Source organism: Coturnix japonica, chromosome W, assembly GCF_054131305.1.
Source record: "Coturnix japonica strain WE chromosome W, WE-NBRP24, whole genome shotgun sequence".
Lineage (NCBI taxonomy): Eukaryota > Metazoa > Chordata > Aves > Galliformes > Phasianidae > Coturnix > Coturnix japonica.
This window is the reverse complement of record NC_140701.1, coordinates 25,457,864-25,467,260: the sequence shown is the minus strand read 5'-3', so window position 1 is coordinate 25,467,260 and position 9,397 is coordinate 25,457,864.

Genomic DNA, 9,397 nt, shown 5'->3' with positions numbered 1-9,397 from the left:
ACTTCTTTTCTCCCTTAAATTTCACAGTGTATCCCAGAAAGAATACATTTTGACTCCAAAATATCGCCTTTTTGCCCTAAAATTAGTCATAATCTAGCCAAAATGCAGTTTCTCCTTCCATTAATTCAACATCTTTTCTTCAGAAAATCGCATTTTATCCCAGAAATAACATATTTAGTACCCCAGTACCGGTTTTTATTCCGAGGATCGCACATCATCTTCCGAAAACATAGCTATGCATATCCAAAGTAAGAAATTTTCTCTCCAAAACACCGCGTTTTATCCCGAACATAACTTCTTTTCTCCCTTAAATTTCACAGTTTATCCCAGAAAGAATACATTTTGACTCCAATATATAGCCTTTATCCCTAAAATTAGTCATAATCTAGCCAAAATGCAGTTTGTCCTTCCATTAATTCAACATCTTTTCCTCAGAACATCGCATTTTATCTCAGAAACAGCACATTTAGTACCCGAGTACCGCGTTTTATTCCGAGGATCGCACATCTTCTTCCAAAAACATAGCTATGCATATCCAAAGTAAGAAGTTTTCTCTCCAAAAACACCGCGTTTTATCCCGAACACACCTTCTTTTCTCCCTTAAATTTCAGTTTATCCCAGAAAGAATACATTTTGACTCCAAAATATCGCCTTTTGCCCTAAAATTAGTCATAATCTAGCCAAAATGCAGTTTCTCCTTTCATTAATTCAACATCTTTTCCTCAGAACATCGCATTTTATCCCAGAAATAACATATTTAGTACCCCAATACCGCTTTTTATTCCGAGGATCGCACATCTTCTTCCAAAAACATAGCTATGCATATCCAAAGTAAGAAGTTTTCTCTCTAACAAGAACGAGTTTTATCCCGAACATACCTTCTTTTCTCCCTTAAATTTCACAGTTTATCCCAGAAAGAATACATTTTGACTCCAAACTATCGCCTTTTTGCCCTAAAGTTAGTCATAATCTAGCCAAAATGCAGTTTCTCCTTCCATTAATTAAACATCTTTTCCTCAGAACATCGCATTTTATTCCAGAAATAACACATTTAGCACCCGAGTACCGCTTTTTATTCCGAGGATCGCACATCTTCTTCCAAAAACATAGCTATGCATATCCAAAGTAAGAAGTTTTCTCTCCAACAACAACGAGTTTTATCCCGAACATACCTTCTGTTCTCCCTTAAATTTCACAGTTTATCCTAGAAAGAATAAATTTTGACTCCAAAATATCGCCTTTTTGCCCTAAAATTAGTCATAATCAAGCAAAAATGAAGTTTCTCCTTCAATTAATTCAACATCTTTTCCTCAGAACATCGCATTTTATCCCAGAAATAACATATTTAGTACCCCAGTACCGCTTTTTATTCCGAGGATCGCACATCTTCTTCCAAAAACATAGCTATGCATATCCAAAGTAAGAAGTTTTCTCTCCAAAACACCGCGTTTTATCCCGAACATAACTTCTTTTCTCCCTTAAATTTCACAGTTTATCCCACAAAGACTACATTTTGACCCCTAATATATAGCCTTTATCCCTAAAATTAGTCATAATCTAGCCAAAATGCAGTTTTTCCTTCCATTAATTCAACATCTTTTCCTCAGAACATCGCATTTTATCCCAGAAACAACACATTTAGTACCCGAGTACCGCTTTTTATTCCGAGGATCGCACATCTTCTTCCAAAAACATAGCTATGCATATCCAAAGTAAGAAGTTTTCTCTCCAAAAACACCGCGTTTTATCCCGAACACACCTTCTTTTCTCCCTTAAATTTCAGTGTATCCCAGAAAGAATACATTTTGACTCCAAAATATCGCCTTTTTGCCCTAAAATTAGTCATAATCTAGCCAAAATGCAGTTTCTCCTTTCATTAATTCAACATCTTTTCCTCAGAACATCGCATTTTATCCCAGAAATAACATATTTAGTACCCGAGTACCGCTTTTTATTCCGAGAATCGCACATCTTCTTCGAAAAACATAGCTATGCATATCCAAAGTAAGAAGTTTTCTCTCTAACAAGAACGAGTTTTATCCCGAACATACCTTCTTTTCTCCCTTAAATTTAACAGTTTATCCCAGAAAGAATACATTTTGACTCCAAAATATCGCCTTTTTCCCCTTAAAATTAGTCATAATCAAGCAAAAATGAAGTTTCTCCTTCCATTAATTCAACATCTTTTCCTCAGAACATCGCATTTTATCCCAGAAATAACATATTTAGTACCCCAGTACCGCTTTTTATTCCGAGGATCGCACATCATCTTCCGAAAACATAGCTATGCATATCCAAAGTAAGAAGTTTTCTCTCTAAAACACAGCGTTTTATCCCGAACATAACTTCTTTTCTCCCTTAAATTTAACAGTTTATCCCAGAAAGAATACATTTTGACTCCAAAATATCGCCTTTTTGCCCTAAAATTAGTCATAATCTAGCCAAAATGCAGTTTCTCCTTCCATTAATTCAACATCTTTTCCTCAGAACATCGCATTTTATCCCAGAAATAACACATTAGTACCCGAGTACCGCTTTTTTTTCCGAGGATCGCACATCTTCTTCCAAAAACATAGCTATGCATATCCAAAGTAAGAAGTTTTCTCTCCAACAACGAGTTTTATCCCGAACATACCTTCTGTTCTCCCTTAAATTTCACAGTTTATCCTAGAAAGAATACATTTTGACACCAAAATATCGCCTTTTTGCCCTAAAATTAGTCATAATCAAGTAAAAATGAAGTTTCTCCTTCCATTAATTCAACATCTTTTCCTCAGAACATCGCATTTTATCCCAGAAATAACATATTTAGTACCCCAGTACCGCTTTTTATTCCGAGGATCGCACATCATCTTCTGAAAACATAGCTATGCATATCGAAAGTAAGTTTTCTCTTCAAAACACCGCGTTTCATCCCCAACATAACTTCTTTTCTCCCTTAAATTTCACAGTGTATCCCAGAAAGAATACATTTTGACTCCAAAATATAGCCTATATCCCTAAAATTAGTCATAATCTAGCCAAAATGCAGTTTCTCCTTCCATTAATTCAACATCTTTTACTCAGAACATCATATATTATCCTAGAAAAAACACATTTAAGACCCCAATACCTCTTTTTATTCCGAGGATCGCAAATCTTCCAAAAACATAGCTATGCATATCGAAAGTAAGTTTTCTCTTCAAAACACCGCGTTTCATCCCCAACATAACTTCTTTTCTCCCTTAAATTTCACAGTGTATCCCAGAAAGAATACATTTTGACTCCAAAATATCGCCTTTTTGCCCTAAAATTAGTCATAATCTAGCCAAAATGCAGTTTCTCCTTCCATTAATTCAACATCTTTTCTTCAGAACATCGCATTTTATCCCAGAAATAACATATTTAGTACCCCAGTACCGGTTTTTATTCTGAGGATCGCACATCATCTTCCGAAAACATAGCTATGCATATCCAAAGTAAGAAATTTTCTCTCCAAAACACCGCGTTTTATCCCGAACATAACTTCTTTTCTCCCTTAAATTTCACAGTTTATCCCAGAAAGAATACATTTTGACTCCAATATATAGCCTTTATCCCTAAAATTAGTCATAATCTAGCCAAAATGCAGTTTGTCCTTCCATTAATTCAACATCTTTTCCTCAGAACATCGCATTTTATCCCAGAAACAGCACATTTAGTACCCGAGTACCGCGTTTTATTCCGAGGATCGCACATCTTCTTCCAAAAACATAGCTATGCATATCCAAAGTAAGAAGTTTTCTCTCCAAAAACACCGCGTTTTATCCCGAACATAACTTCTTTTCTCCCTTAAATTTAACAGTTTATCCCAGAAAGAATACATTTTGACTCCAAAATATCGCCATTTTGCCCTAAAATTAGTCATAATCTAGCCAAAATGCAGTTTCTCCTTCCATTAATTCAACATCTTTTCCTCAGAACATCGCATTTTATCCCAGAAATAACACATTTAGTACCCGAGTACCGCTTTTTTTTCCGAGGATCGCACATCTTCTTCCAAAAACATAGCTATGCATATCCAAAGTAAGAAGTTTTCTCTCCAACAACAACGAGTTTTATCCCGAACATAACTTCTGTTCTCCCTTAAATTTCACAGTTTATCCCAGAAAGAATACATTTTGACTCCAAAATATCGCCTTTTTGCCCTAAAATTAGTCATAATCTAGCCAAAATGCAGTTTCTCCTTCCATTAATTCAACATCTTTTACTCAGAACATCATATATTATCGTAGAAAAAACACATTTAAGACCCCAATACCTCTTTTTATTCCGAGGATCGCAAATCTTCCAAAAACATAGCTATGCATATCGAAAGTAAGTTTTCTCTTCAAAACACCGCGTTTCATCCCCAACATAACTTCTTTTCTCCCTTAAATTTCACAGTGTATCCCAGAAAGAATACATTTTGACTCCAAAATATCGCCTTTTTGCCCTAAAATTAGTCATAATCTAGCCAAAATGCAGTTTCTCCTTCCATTAATTCAACATCTTTTCTTCAGAACATCGCATTTTATCCCAGAAATAACATATTTCGTACCCCAGTACCGGTTTTTATTCCGAGGATCGCACATCATCTTCCGAAAACATAGCTATGCATATCCAAAGTAAGAAGTTTTCTCTCCAAAACACCGCGTTTTATCCCGAACATAACTTCTTTTCTCCCTTAAATTTCACAGTTTATCCCAGAAAGAATACATTTTGACTCCAATATATAGCCTTTATCCCTAAAATTAGTCATAATCTAGCCAAAATGCAGTTTGTCCTTCCATTAATTAAACATCTTTTCCTCAGAACATCGCATTTTATCCCAGAAACAGCACATTTAGTACCCGAGTACCGCGTTTTATTCCGAGGATCGCACATCTTCTTCCAAAAACATAGCTATGCATATCCAAAGTAAGAAGTTTTCTCTCCAAAAACACCGCGTTTTATCCCGAACATAACTTCTTTTCTCCCTTAAATTTAACAGTTTATCCCAGAAAGAATACATTTTGACTCCAAAATATCGCCTTTTTGCCCTAAAATTAGTCATAATCTAGCCAAAATGCAGTTTCTCCTTCCATTAATTCAACATCTTTTCCTCAGAACATCGCATTTTATCCCAGAAATAACTCATTTAGTACCCCAATACCGCTTTTTTTTCCGAGGATCGCACATCTTCTTCCAAAAACATAGCTATGCATATCCGAAGTAAGAAGTTTTCTCTCCAACAACAACGAGTTTTATCCCGAACATAACTTCTGTTCTCCCTTAAATTTCAGTTTATCCCAGAAAGAATACATTTTGACTCCAAAATATCGCCTTTTTGCCCTAAAATTAGTCATAATCTAGCCAAAATGCAGTTTGTCCTTCCATTAATTCAACATCTTTTCCTCAGAACATCGCATTTTATCCCAGAAATAACACATTTAGTACCCGAGTACCGCTTTTTATTCCGAGGATCGCACATCTTCTTCCAAAAACATAGCTATGCATATCCAAAGTAAGAAGTTTTCTCTCCAACAACAACGAGTTTTATCCCGAACATACCTTCTGTTCTCCCTTAAATTTCACAGTTTATCCTAGAAAGAATACATTTTGACTCCAAAATATCGCCTTTTTGCCCTAAAATTAGTCATAATCTAGCCAAAATGCAGTTTCTCCTTCCATTAATTCAACATCTTTTCCTCAGAACATCGCATTTTATCCCAGAAATAACATATTTAGTACCCCAGTACCGCTTTTTATTCCGAGGATCGCACATCATCTTCCGAAAACATAGCTATGCATATACAAAGTAAGAAGTTTTCTCTCCAAAACACCGCGTTTTATCCCGAACATAACTTCTTTTCTCCCTTAAATTTCACAGTTTATCCCAGAAAGAATACATTTTGACCCCTAATATATAGCCTTTATCCCTAAAATTAGTCATAATCTAGCCAAAATGCAGTTTTTCCTTCCATTAATTCAACATCTTTTCCTCAGAACATCGCGTTTTATCCCAGAAACAACACATTTAGTACCCGAGTACCGCTTTTTATTCCGAGGATCGCACATCTTCTTCCAAAAACATAGCTATGCATATCCAAAGTAAGAAGTTTTCTCTCCAAAAACACCGCGTTTTATCCCGAACACACCTTCTTTTCTCCCTTAAATTTCAGTGTATCCCAGAAAGAATACATTTTGACTCCAAAATATCGCCTTTTGCCTTAAAATTAGTCATAATCTAGCCAAAATGCAGTTTCTCCTTTCATTAATTCAACATCTTTTCCTCAGAACATCGCATTTTATCCCAGAAATAACACATTTAGTACCCGAGTACCGCTTTTTATTCCGAGGATCGCACATCTTCTTCCAAAAACATAGCTATGCATATCCAAAGTAAGAAGTTTTCTCTCCAACAACAACGAGTTTTATCCCGAACATACCTTCTGTTCTCCCTTAAATTTCACAGTTTATCCTAGAAAGAATACATTTTGACTCCAAAATATCGCCTTTTTGCCCTAAAATTAGTCATAATCTAGCCAAAATGCAGTTTCTCCTTCCATTAATTCAACATCTTTTCCTCAGAACATCGCATTTTATCCCAGAAATAACACATTAGTACCCGAGTACCGCTTTTTTTTCCGAGGATCGCACATCTTCTTCCAAAAACATAGCTATGCATATTCAAAGTAAGAAGTTTTCTCTCCAACAACAACGAGTTTTATCCCGAACATACCTTCTGTTCTCCCTTAAATTTCACAGTTTATCCTAGAAAGAATACATTTTGACTCCAAAATATTGCCTTTTTGCCCTAAAATTAGTCATAATCAAGTAAAAATGAAGTTTCTCCTTCCATTAATTCAACATCTTTTCCTCAGAACATCGCATTTTATCCCAGAAATAACATATTTAGTACCCCAGTACCGCTTTTTATTCCGAGGATCGCACATCATCTTCCGAAAACATAGCTATGCATATCCAAAGTAAGAAGTTTTCTCTCTAAAACACCGCGTTTTATCCCGAACATAACTTCTTTTCTCCCTTAAATTTAACAGTTTATCCCAGAAAGAATACATTTTGACTCCAAAATATCGCCTTTTTGCCCTAAAATTAGTCATAATCTAGCCAAAATGCAGTTTCTCCTTCCATTAATTCAACATCTTTTACTCAGAACATCATATATTATCCTAGAAAAAACACATTTAAGACCCCAATACCTCTTTTTATTCCGAGGATCGCAAATCTTCCAAAAACATAGCTATGCATATCGAAAGTAAGTTTTCTCTTCAAAACACCGCGTTTCATCCCCAACATAACTTCTTTTCTCCCTTAAATTTCACAGTGTATCCCAGAAAGAATACATTTTGACTCCAAAATATCGCCTTTTTGCCCTAAAATTAGTCATAATCTAGCCAAAATGCAGTTTCTCCTTCCATTAATTCAACATCTTTTCTTCAGAACATCGCATTTTATCCCAGAAATAACATATTTAGTACCCCAGTACCGGTTTTTATTCTGAGGATCGCACATCATCTTCCGAAAACATAGCTATGCATATCCAAAGTAAGAAATTTTCTCTCCAAAACACCGCGTTTTATCCCGAACATAACTTCTTTTCTCCCTTAAATTTCACAGTTTATCCCAGAAAGAATACATTTTGACTCCAATATATAGCCTTTATCCCTAAAATTAGTCATAATCTAGCCAAAATGCAGTTTGTCCTTCCATTAATTCAACATCTTTTCCTCAGAACATCGCATTTTATCCCAGAAACAGCACATTTAGTACCCGAGTACCGCGTTTTATTCCGAGGATCGCACATCTTCTTCCAAAAACATAGCTATGCATATCCAAAGTAAGAAGTTTTCTCTCCAAAAACACCGCGTTTTATCCCGAACATAACTTCTTTTCTCCCTTAAATTTAACAGTTTATCCCAGAAAGAATACATTTTGACTCCAAAATATCGCCATTTTGCCCTAAAATTAGTCATAATCTAGCCAAAATGCAGTTTCTCCTTCCATTAATTCAACATCTTTTCCTCAGAACATCGCATTTTATCCCAGAAATAACACATTTAGTACCCGAGTACCGCTTTTTTTTCCGAGGATCGCACATCTTCTTCCAAAAACATAGCTATGCATATCCAAAGTAAGAAGTTTTCTCTCCAACAACAACGAGTTTTATCCCGAACATAACTTCTGTTCTCCCTTAAATTTCACAGTTTATCCCAGAAAGAATACATTTTGACTCCAAAATATCGCCTTTTTGCCCTAAAATTAGTCATAATCTAGCCAAAATGCAGTTTCTCCTTCCATTAATTCAACATCTTTTACTCAGAACATCATATATTATCCTAGAAAAAACACATTTAAGACCCCAATACCTCTTTTTATTCCGAGGATCGCAAATCTTCCAAAAACATAGCTATGCATATCGAAAGTAAGTTTTCTCTTCAAAACACCGCGTTTCATCCCCAACATAACTTCTTTTCTCCCTTAAATTTCACAGTGTATCCCAGAAAGAATACATTTTGACTCCAAAATATCGCCTTTTTGCCCTAAAATTAGTCATAATCTAGCCAAAATGCAGTTTCTCCTTCCATTAATTCAACATCTTTTCCTCAGAGCATCGCATTTTATCCCAGAAACAACACATTTAGTACCCGAGTACCGGTTTTTATTCCGAGGATCGCACATCTTCTTCCAAAAACATAGCTATGCATATCCAAAGTAAGAAGTTTTCTCTCCAAAAACACCGCGTTTTATCCCGAACACACCTTCTTTTCTCCCTTAAATTTCACAGTTTATCGCAGAAAGAATACATTTTGACTCCAATATATAGCCTTTATCCCTAAAATTAGTCATAATCTAGCCAAAATGCAGTTTGTCCTTCCATTAATTCAACATCTTTTCCTCAGAACATCGCATTTTATCCCAGAAACAACACATTTAGTACCCGAGTACCGCTTTTTATTCCGAGGATCGCACATCTTCTTCCAAAAACATAGCTATGCATATCCAAAGTAAGAAGTTTTCTCTCCAAAAACACCGCGTTTTATCCCGAACACACCTTCTTTTCTCCCTTAAATTTCAGTGTATCCCAGAAAGAATACATTTTGACTCCAAAATATCGCCTTTTGCCTTAAAATTAGTCATAATCTAGCCAAAATGCAGTTTCATCTTTCATTAATTCAACATCTTTTCCTCAGAACATCGCATTTTATCCCAGAAATAACATATTTAGTACCCGAATACCGCTTTTTATTCCGAGGATCGCACATCTTCTTCCAAAAACATAGCTATGCATATCCAAAGTAAGAAGTTTTCTCTCCAACAACAACGAGTTTTATCCCTAACATACCTTCTGTTCTCCCTTAAATTTCACAGTTTATCCTAGAAAGAATACATTTTG